The sequence below is a fragment of the Dama dama genome, chromosome 27 (genome assembly GCF_033118175.1).
Source record: "Dama dama isolate Ldn47 chromosome 27, ASM3311817v1, whole genome shotgun sequence".
Taxonomy (NCBI): Eukaryota; Metazoa; Chordata; class Mammalia; order Artiodactyla; family Cervidae; genus Dama; species Dama dama.
Window position 1 is genome coordinate 14,255,996 of NC_083707.1, and position 11,844 is coordinate 14,267,839.

Sequence of the window (11,844 nt, forward strand, 5' to 3'; positions counted from 1 at the left end):
ATTGAATTCCTTTAAAAAAAAAAACATTGGTCAAATAAAAATGTTGAAAAAGAGCTATGTGTATATGAGCAACTTAGAATGAAAGAAATGACTTCATGTTCATGAACAAATGCTGAAATCAATTGTACAGTAGGTAAAATTTGTTAGTGCAAGATATAAAAGTTGTTGAAGCACACTTTTCTTCACACTTAGTTTGCAAAGATAAGAACAAGGTTGAAAGTGAAATAGTTCTGAAGGGAAAGAAAAGGGAGAGATAAGGGGAAAGAATATGACTCTTTCAAAAAGTGTAGACATTGTGTACTCTACAATTTCACACAGTTTTAATATCTTTTTCTAAGAAAAATTACCTATTAAAGGTTGCTGAATTTAGCCACCAAGATAAAAATGCTAAAAATACCTTCTCTTTATTTATCAAATGGATATTGAAATATAAGGTATAACTTTTTCCTTTTCTTTTCACTGTCAAGACAAAATTTGCTCCTGGTCTCTGCTAAACTGAAGAATCGGTAATTTCAATAAAAAGGCAATACATTAGCACATTTTGCAGAGCTGTGATCATTTGAAATACGCATCAGTAACTACAAGCCAGTCATTCCTATAGCTGCAAAACATACGATTAATGAACCAAGGGAGCTCTGATTTGACTTAAATGGTGAGTTACCTGAACTAACTCTTTAAAACCAAGAGCTGCTTTTAAATAAAATTTTAAGTTGAATTTAAATGGTTAGTTTCTTTGCTTTAATATGTTGCATAAGACATTGAAAATAACTTTGGGAATAGTCTTAGATGTAAAATTCTCATGTTTTCCATGTTTCCTTTTTATCTATCATTGTTTTCAGAAGAAAGTTATATATTCAACTAAGTGCATCATGTAGCCAATTTAAGCAAAAGCCACCATTGCCCCAGTTATCTGGAAAATTCAGGAATTTTAGTTCTTTTTTCTACTTAAGGAGTTCAGTTCTCACTGCCAACCACCATCTGATAATGGAGTCAGAGTCACTGCGTTCACCCAGCATTTATGTGAAAATTCACAGCAAGGATGTGGACTCTGTGTTTCTGTTAAATTGTCCAAGAAGAGAAAACAAGGCTATAATGCCATCTCCCGCACACATCCTGGCTGCAGCTCACAGAAGGGAATGATGTCTTTTTTTCCCCAAAGTTTCTGCTGACACACGGTGACAGACTGGAACCACTTACCATAGAAAAAAGCAAAAAAGGGTTGCCTAGACAAATCATTAATTTCAAACTGAAGCTGTTAATATTTAAGTAGCATTGAAATAAAACAAGGGTAAGCAACATCCAGCAATACATTTATATGAAATGGACCAAATTGAAACTTATCTAAGATTAAATCTATCACATTCATAGTTAAACCTTTTCATAATTAGCCTATTATTAACTCGTTGTGAACCAGGATATTTCTGTGAACCAAGATTCTGTTATTGCTCTTTTTAAGCCATGCAGTATCTTATAAATTACAAGACTAAGGAGATATTCTCAGTTCAAACTGACAGAATATGTCCCCTGCCTGTCTCATTCAGAATTATTATCTGTCCCATTTCCATATTTGTCATGGAGGCCACCCTCTTGGGTGGGAATTCTATCCTTGGCCTTTCGATTGCTGTAGACTGATATGGATATATAGAGAGCTGAATTTATATATATATATATGTGTGTGTGTGTGTGTGTGTGTATATATATATATATTCATATATAGAGCTGAATTTATTTGCTTCTATTTTTATTTAAAACACACACATTTATGTTTACACATGCATAGATACACATATATATGACTATTAGATTATATATGTTTTGCTATATAAGGTCTTCCTTGGTGGTTCAGCTGGTAAAGAATCTGCCTGCGATGCAGCAGACCTGGGTTCGATCCCTGGGTTGGGAAGGTCCCCTGGAGGAGGGCATGGCAACCCACTCCAGTATTCTTGCCTGGAGAATCCCATGGACAGAGGAGCCTGGCGGGCTGCAGTCCATGGGGTCACAAAGAGTCAGACACTGCTGAGTGGCTTTCACTTTCACTTTGATATATAAGGCTACACACACACATACACACTCTGATTTGAGAATGTTCATATCAAATTAATAACTGCTTATACAATAATACTGTTCTGCTATTTTAATGTTCTTCATGGATTAGTTAGATTTGTCCAGACAAGCAGGAACTGAACAAAGTAACAATCAAATAAAGCACGAGGAACAGACTTCACCTGATTTTTCTATCTGTGTCTTTTAAAATCAATTTGTTATTTTATTTATTTATTGTTGGTTGCGCTGGGTCTTTGCTGCTTCACGTGGGTATGTGGGCTTTCTCTAGTTGAGGCGACTGGGGCTACTTTCTAAGTGGGGCTTCCCTTGTTTTGGAGTCTAGGCTCTAGACACACAGGCTACAATAGTTGCCCTGCAGCCTGGGGGATCTTCCCTGAGCAGGGATCAAACCATGTCCCCTACACGGGAAGGCAGATTCTTAACCACTGGGCCACCAAGGAAGTCCTCTATTTGTGTTTTTAAGAAAATCCTTCTAAGATTAGAAAGATGATGACTAACGCTATTAAAGTATGAGCCATCACTTTCTTGAAATATTTTAACAGTCAAAATAATGGTTTTTTTTTTTTAACATTGAACCAAACTTAATAACCTCATCTCTCCAACTGATTTTGTCAGAAAATGGTTTTCCTAGAAACAGTTGTCAGTTGATTCACTTTCTCAGACTTATTTTTAAGGTCTGAAAAATTTGTGTGTCTTTTATTTTGGAAGACATGATTGTAAAATGTGGATTATTTGGGTTTCAAGAGAGGAATGAAAGTGAAAGCCAAAGAAACATTTCATTTTAAGACAATAGAGGATAGTTGATCTTTCTTACTCACTTGGGCCATTTGGGCTGCAGTGGTCCCTTTGGTGCCTAAATACACCATGGCCAAGGAAACTGAGATGTCCTGGGGAGAAAAGAAGATATTTTTACCCTAGCAGATTCAGCTAGCTTTTTGCTAAACTCCAGAGCAAATTGGTTAATAGATTTTGCTAGAAAGTCCATCGAGAAGATCTGAGAAAAATAAAGCAGTTAAAGATCGTGTTAATAACCAATTCCATTTATTTTATTTATTTTTTATTTTTTTTTCCAATTTCTCCTGTATTTATTTATTTATTTTTTTCAGTGGGTTTTGTCATACATTGATATGAATCAGCTATAGATTTACACATATTCCCCATCCCGATCCCCGCTCCCACCTCCCTCTCCACCCGATTCCTCTGAGTCTTCCCAGTGCACCAGGCCCGAGCACTTGTCTCATGCATCCCACCTGGGCTGGTGATCTGTTTCACCATAGATAACATACATGCTGTTCTTTCGAAACATCCCACCCTCACCTTCTCCCACAGAGCTCAAAAGTCTGTTCTGTATTTCTGTGTCTCTTTTTCTGTTTTGCATATAGGGTTATCATTACCATCTTTCTAAATTCCATATATATGTGTTAGTATGCTGTAATGTTCTTTATCTTTCTGGCTTACTTCACTCTGTATAATGGGCTCCAGTTTCATCCATCTTATTAGAACTGATTCAAATGAATTCTTTTTAACGGCTGAGTAATATTCCATGGTGTATATGTACCACAGCTTCCTTATCCATTCATCTGCTGATGGGCATCTAGGTTGCTTCCATAAAAATATGGAACGCTTCACGAATTTGCATGTCATCCTTGCGCAGGGGCCATGCTAATCTTCTCTGTATCGTTCCAATTTTAGTATATGTGCTGCCAAAGCGAGCACTCCATTTATTTTACTTTCGTAAATGGATTTTTTGGCTTACACAATTATCTTTTTTATCACCCTTCAATGAAATGACAAAAGAATGTATTATCCAATATGATTATATACATAATAACCTGTGTAACAATCTATATGGGGCTTCCCCGGTGGCTCAGTGGTAAACAATTGGCTTGCCAATGCAAGAGATGTGGATTCAATCCTCGGAGCAGGAAGATCTCCTGGAGAAGGAAATGTCAGCCTATTCCAGCATTCTTGCCTGGGAAATCTCATGGACAGAGGAGTCTGGTGGGCTACAGTCCCTGGGTCACAAAGAGTTGGACGTGACTTAGCAGCTAAACACCAACAACAATAAACTATATATCTGTTATATATACCGTCATAAGAACTGAACAACCATAATTCCAATATTATTTTCAATATTAGAAAACTGAAGTCCAGAGACGCTAAGAGAATGCCCTCAAATTCTAGAGTTGATGTTCCTGAGAGAACACCTGGGTCCTGGTCAGTTAGTGATTCCCTGTTGAAAATGCCAGAATATAAATGGTAGTGTAATCGGCCAAGTGATTCTTCTTAATATAACACATACCTGCTGACTTTACCAGTAAATGAGGAATAGTTATACACCTTTTTGACTTTGTACTTTTTCTCACTTATCTTTTACCCCTGTTTTTATACTTTTTAACCTTTTTTATTTGTTCACACTTTGACTTATCACTTATGATATCCTCGTTCCTGGAGAGCCTTTATCCTCCTTTACAAGAAGCTGAAACCCAACTCTGCTCCAGATCTTTTCCTCTGGAAGCTTTTTATGAACTTGGGGGTTCACAGGAGCATGTCTGCCACCAAAGTCCCATAATGTAGCTTTTACCACTTGCTTGGCGCTTATCACACTGCTAGTGTTTTTATATATTTATATCTTTTCGTCTCTAAGATAAGTTCCCTGAGAGCAAAGTTTTCTTACTCTGTTTTGAGCATCAAGTAGCACCCAGCTCAGGACTTTGCACAAAATGGAAACTTACAAATACTTATTTATTATTTAAAGTGTTTATAGTTTGGGTTCTAGTCACCATTTTTTAAAATCTATTTAAATCTGAAATCTTTCATAGTTTAATGGAAATGCTTATAGAGAAGTAGGGAAGTCAAGACTCTCTTGTATTTATTCTCACTCACCGAGACACCCTGAAACCAATCTTAAAGAGCAGAGGTACTCAAGCTTTCTCATATTTTTAAAATATTCTATTCAGCTTCTAAATTTCACCTCTAATCACTCTGATATTTTCATTTAAGTTTTTTAAGGCTGGATCGCTATCAAAGAAATAGTGAGTTCAAACTATTATCATTTTATAGCCAAATAATTTCTCAAAATGATTAAATAATTTAAAATAAGTCAAATTCCTAGGTCTAGAGAGTCCCATTAGGGCCACTATTGTATAGAACTTGGTCTTGCACTGATATCATCTGGCCCTCTGAGAAACCTAGAATGAGAACTTTAGAAAAGTCAGGAGATCTTTCTAGTTAAATGGTTGAATCAAGGAAGAGACATGTGCAGACAAAGTCTTGATTTTATCATGACTTGAATTAACAGTGATAACTGTTGAAACCCCTTCTAGTCATAGACTTACCCTTAACCAAATAGCTTTTCAGTCCTTAAATCATCTCTAGTTGTAGCTCTTACTTAATGCAGAAGCTGATGATAATTCTAGGCTAACACATTTTAGTAAAAAGAGCAACAACTCTAGTTTTGTAACAACTCTAGGCCCTCATAAAATGTTTGCACTTTACAAAGTTTCAAAGTGAATGTAAGTACTTTCTCCTGACAGATCCCAGTGCAATCTTGGAGATAAGCTCCCTGTTTTCTTTATAGCTATGTTCATTTAAATGATGTTTTGTTTACTGCCTATATATTAAGCTTTATCTTTTATTTTTCAGTTTTTTTTTTATTTGGCTGCACCGGGTCTTATTTGTGGCATGTAGGGACTTTGGTTGAGGCATGTGGGATCTAGTTCCCTGAACAGGCATCAATCTCAGGTCCTCTGCTTTGGGAGCAGGGAGTCTTAGCCACTAGACCACCAAGAAAGTCCCCTAAGCTTTATCTTTTATGAACTCATGAATTTTTTCATATGGAAAATGCTTGGCTCCATGGCCAAAGCAAAATCAACTTGAAGGGAAGAAAGGAGAAATTACTATTTTAGGGCTGAAGACTTTTATCTTTCTATCTATGATTTATGATTATTCTAGAGTTTACAAACTTCTCACAAATTCTTGAAAATGATAATTCTCTCTGATGAAAGAGTCTTGTGGGAAGTTAATAGCCAGTTATATTCAAACTTCATTAATTCTCTCATTAATATCATCATTAATATATCAGATGCAGCCCAGAACATACAAGAAGAACAATTTTTGCCTTTAAAAAAAAGTACCGAAGTGCTAAGCCAGCAGTGAAAAGTGCTCTCTGAAAGATGCAGAATTTGGGAATGAAATTCTCATGAAATAATTTATCCATTCAGGGGATGGAGGGTGATCTTTTCAGAGGAAACTATAAAGACTAAAGTCTAGGTCAGAAGCCAAATGTGCCCCTTTCAGAATGAATTGCTCTTCTGCCGTTTTCAGGAGGTATATAGATATATCAGTATGCATGCTCAGTTGTCTAGACTGACTTTGTGACCCCGTGGGTTATAGTCCACCAGGCTCCTCTGTCCATGGAATTCTCCAGACAAGATACTGCAGTGGGTTGCCATTTCCTACTCCATATATCCATGTCAGTTCAGTTCAGTTCTGTCACTCAGTCATGTGCGACTCTTTGTGACCCCATGGACTGCAGGACACCAGGCCTCCCTGTCCATCACCGACTCCTGGATCTTACTCAAACTCGTGTCCATAGAGTTGGTGATGCCATCCAACCATCTCATCCTCTGTCATCCCCTTCTCTTCCTGCCTTCAATTTTCCCAGCATCGGGGCCTTTTCAAATGAGTCAGCTCTTTGCATCAGGTGGCCAAAGTATTGGAGTTTCAGCTTCAGCATCAGTCCTTCCTATGAACATTCAGGACTGATTTCCTTTACAGTCCAGGAAATGCTCTAGGCCAGGATACTGGAGTGGGTAGCCTTTCCCTTCTCCAGGGGATCTTCCCAACTCAGGAATCAAACTGGGGTCTCCTGCATTGCAGACAGATTCTTTACCAACTGAGCTATCAGGAAAGCCCATATATCAGTCTACATACCTATAAATAAACACATTTATGTAAAATCTCAATCTATAAAGGGGCTTAACTAAAGAAATATGGAAATAACATTCATCAAAATGTCTCATCATAGATACACATATTCCCAACAAATCAGAATTGGAAAGAATCTTCCATTCCTTCTAATCAAATTGCCTCATTTTATCTGCCAGGAAACTAAGGCCCAGAGAGGTTAAGTGTACGGATTAGCATGCATAATTACCTAGCAGCAGAGCTATCATCGCAATCCCAGGCTCTGGAACCTAAATGCAAATGCTTTTGTCACTGTATTTTATTGCCTTTAAGGTTTTATGGTAAAAGGGAGGGATTGGGTGATGAAAGATGATAAGCAGGAGGAGGGAAAAAGGAGGGATGTTGGTGAGCTGGAGGAGGGAGCAGGAAGGACTCTCCTCCCCTTTTCCATTAGAGGATATTCAAGGCCTCCTGACTTTCCAACAGTGATGATAATATGGCCTACTTGGTGGAGCCATGCATATCAGAAAATAACCTCTCCACAGTCCCAGTACTTCCAAGTTTACCTAAAGCCATTTCTGTGGGAATTGATAGTCTGGCAGGGTTTCTGATAAGCATGTAGTATAAGGTTAGGGGCTTAGATTATTCCATGAAAGAGAAGAAAGCTAGTGGCCCCTGGAATGATGGCCAAGACTTGAAGCTGGGTAGGGGTAGAGGGTAAAGAGTCAAATCAATAGTTCCCTACACAAATGAGTGAGATCAAGCTTATGTTGCCAAGTCCAGTCTTTTGAAGGGGTAGAAGGGTTTTGGTTCAATCATTCTGAGAATATCCTATTTCTTTTTGCCCCTGTTGACAGATACAAAGGTAACAAATCCAAAAATGTGACTGGAGAAAACATCGGTCACAGTTGCACAATTCACGGTAAAACCATCTCTCTCACATCTTTAGAAATGAAGGCACTCTCCTGCTTAGTCATTTTCCAGCCCAATCTTTGAATCAGCTCAGGGTTAAATCTCTCAGACTTGCATAGAATTCTTGGGGCATGGCCTTCAAATATCATTTCTGTTCTGTGGAAGTCTTGATAATTTGCTATTTAGCTAGGCACTTCAATGAAGAAAGAAAACATAAATAAACATTTTTAAGCAAAGACATATTTATGATACCTTGCTTCCTTCCACTGGAGCAGAATTGTCAGTGGGTTCCTTTAGTAAGAGATTGTGGCTGAGTTAAGTAACTCTGAACTGTAGGAGTAATTTTTAGCAATTTTAGCACCACCCTTTGCTTAGCACCACCCTCTGATTCACTTTTACAAGCCCATACACTCTTCCTTTCAAGTTTATCTTGGCCAGAAGCTCAAATAAAAAGAAAGATAGATAAAGTTTTGCTTCAATTACTTAATTGCGCACATTTTCCATGTCTGTCTGCAGATAAAGCCTGAAATTATGATAAATTGTAACTCACACTTTCCTGGCTTCCTGTTTTCCCTAGTCTGTCAACTGGCAGCAATTAGTGGCTTCCCCAGGATATTTTTTTCCTATAAAAACAGAAAGTTTTAAATTAGTGGAATAATTAATAACAGTGAAATGGAGATTATTATAGGTGAACTGTTTGCTGTTAAATTGCTCACAAGTCACTAAGTGAAGTATCCAGAAATGTTTCTGTTCTTCTCATTTGGGTGCTGGTGTCGACCCCCAAGCACCACTCCAACTAGTTTATGTCCATTGTCCCCACTCCAGAGACATGGGGTCTGGATGGATATTTTGGACACAGTTACTGGGTCTGGTAAAAAACCTGCCCACCAATGCAGGAGACACAGGTTTGATCCCTAGGTCAGGAAGATCTCAAGGCTTCCCAGGCGGCGCTAGTGGTAAAGAACCCTGCTTCCCAGTGCAGGAGACCTCAGAGATGTTGGTTCAATCCCTGGGTCTGATCTCCTGGAGGAAGGCATGGGAAGATCCTCTGGAGGAGGGCATGACCACCCATTCCAGCATTCTTGCCTGAAGAATCCCGTGGACAGAGAGGCCTGGTGGATTGCAGTCAATAGGGCTGCCAAGAGTCGGACACAACTGAAGTGACTTAGCACACACATGCACACACACACCCATGCATCATATGGAGGCTCCAGATAGGGGGATTGTCCCTCTTGACTGCCAGTGGTTCACCAGAGAGTAACTCAGGCTATATCACTGCATAGATTTAGCTATTTGCATTACATGCAATGTATCCATATTGATTTGGGGGGGATCAGACAAGAAATAGTTTCACCTTCTCTAAAACCACAAACTAAGTTTTATTCATGTTTTCCCACAAGCCTTCTCCAGATTCCTATCTCACTTATCTCTTGTTTAAAATCTTTAGGGACTTTCCTGGCAGTCCGCTGTTTAAGACTCTGCACTTCCACTGCAGGGGGCCTGGGTTCAATCCGTGATCAGGGAATGAAGGTCCCAGAGGCTGCACTGCACAACCAAAAATAGATAAATAATAAAATGGAATCTTTATATATTGATATAGTAGCTTGTAGGAGACAGGAAGAATAAAAGAAAAGCAGGTCCCAGCAAGGGCCACAAAAGAAATTTTTAATTATTGATAAACTGGATGCTATAAGGCATGAGACTCTTGGAACAAGACCAGAGGGAACAGTTCACAATCTTGAAAACAAGATATGATCCTGGGGTCGAAAAACCGACCCCAGACTGTTTCTCAACCGCTGTCTCAGAGTCACATGTTTTACGTATCTGGTGGAAAATCTATAGGTAAGAATATTAGTCTTAGTTACTGATTTGTTATTGATTACTGTTTCCTAATTGCTCAATGGTTAATGATCATTTGTTCTTTGGCCCTGAAGGCAACATGAGTTATAGCTTAACTCCCTGCACATTCTTTCATTCACAGCTGAAAGTATAATAAAGCTGGCTTGGATTCAGTTTCGGAGCATTCACCTTGGAGCGGTGTTGGTCCCCGATCCTCGCTTTCCTCTGAATTCTTGAGTCTTGTTTCTCATTCTCTCGCCATGTCTCGCTTTTGGAAACCCTGCTTGTCGAGCCGGTCTCAACACTAGCTATGGGCTTCGCTGGTGGCACTAACGGGCTTTCCAGGTGGCGCCAGTGGTAAAGAACCGTCTGCCAATTCAGGAAAGAAATGCAGGTTGGATCCCTGGGCCAGAAAGATCCCCTGGAGGAGAGCATGGCAACCCACTCCAGTGTTCTTGCCTGGAGAATCCCGTGGATAGAGGAGCCTGGCGGCTACAGTCCGCGGGGTTGCCAAGAGCCGGACAAGACTGAAGTGACAAGAGCACACACATACTAGCTACACTGATACAATTTTGGTTTTGCATTGTTTCGATGACTGTTTGGAGGGGGCAAGGAAAGAGGTAATGCTATCCTAAGTCAACAATATAATATTATCAGCAGAATTTTGCTCCTATGTTTAATCATTGTTGGTTGTGGCCTGCCTTGTGTATGTTTAGCAATATGTACCAATATTCCTACTGAGTATGAAGGAATGGGGGTATATGAACGGAGAACAGGGGTAAAGGGAGAGTGTTGCTTAAGCTTTTGTTTTGTTTCTGCAATATTTGATATTAAGATTGCAGGAATGTATTAGGTATTCAAAATCTGTTAGAAAATAAAAAAAGAACTCTAGGTACATCAGTATTATTCAAATGGGAATCCAGAAGAAGAGAGGAGATAGGATGGAGCCCAGACAATTGTGTGGGTGATGGCTGCCTTATTCAACCGTTGGTCAGGTAACAACACCACTGACTGGGTGCCTGGAGAACACCCATTTTTCACAGTTCTGGAAGCTGCAGGTCTGAGAGGAGGGTGCAAGCATGATTGGGTGCTTGGTCAGGCCTCACTTCCTGGCTCACAGGGACTCTCAAGAGTCTTCTCCAACACCACAGCTCAAAAACATCAATTGTGATTTCATGGGTGGTGTGAAATGGAATATCTCCTGTCATCGGAAAGCAAAGATGCCACATCTACCTACGATGCCCGCCTCCGGGAATGTGAATATCAGCCCCACCAGTAAGCAGCAGACAAGGGAGGTCCCCAGCATTTGCCACACAAAGAATTTAAGGCAACACAATGGATCTAAGAATGTCACAGTCCTTCACAGGTGGGCAGAGTCAGCTTATCTCTCTGAGGCAGACCACTGTGTATGTCTATATTAACAAAATCAGCAATATAAGGGTTAAAGTCACACAGCAGATTCATTGTGAATTCCAAATTAACCCTTCCGGTTACATAAGAACACTAATTACATTCTGGGACACACCCTCATGACCAATTCTAATCCCAGTTACCTCCCAAAGGGCCCCCCGAAAAACAACATTCCATCAGGGATTAGGGTTTCAACATCTGTGTTGGAGTGAGGGTAACAAATATTCAGGCCATAGTGTTGGCTGAGAGTTTCCCAGAACTAAACCAAGACACAGGTTTCCAAATGGAAAACGTCTCCTGATGAATAAACTAAATTTTGAAAACCATTTTAAAGGACTCATAATGTGATGAAATATTAAGAACTGCATCAAAAACAAAAATAAAATTATTAAAACTATAAGAAGCAAAACTCCAGAGATATCACTTTGTCCACAAAGATCCCTAGAGTCAAAGCTATGGATTTTCTAGTGGTCATATATGGATGTGAGAGTTGGACCATAAAGAAGGTTGAGCGCTGAAAAAGTATTGCTTTTGAATTGTGGTGCTGGGGAAGACTCTTGAGAGTCCCTTGGACTGCAAGGAGATCAAGCCAATCAATTGTAAGGGAAATCAACCGTGAATATTCTTTGGAAGGACTGATGCTGAAGCTGAAGCTCCAATACTTTGGCCACCTGATGAGAAGAGCTGACTCACTGGAAAAGACCCTGATGC

The 11,844-nt window shown here is 39.4% G+C and overlaps 1 non-coding gene across 1 annotated transcript; it reads right to left on the reverse strand.

Moving 5' to 3' along the window:
* Positions 1-3,673: 3,673 nt before the first annotated feature.
* On the reverse strand, positions 3,674-3,780 carry LOC133047903 (U6 spliceosomal RNA). Its single transcript, XR_009690905.1, has one exon. It is a non-coding gene; the product is annotated as a U6 spliceosomal RNA (small nuclear RNA).
* Between the last annotated feature and the right edge of the window lie 8,064 nt (positions 3,781-11,844).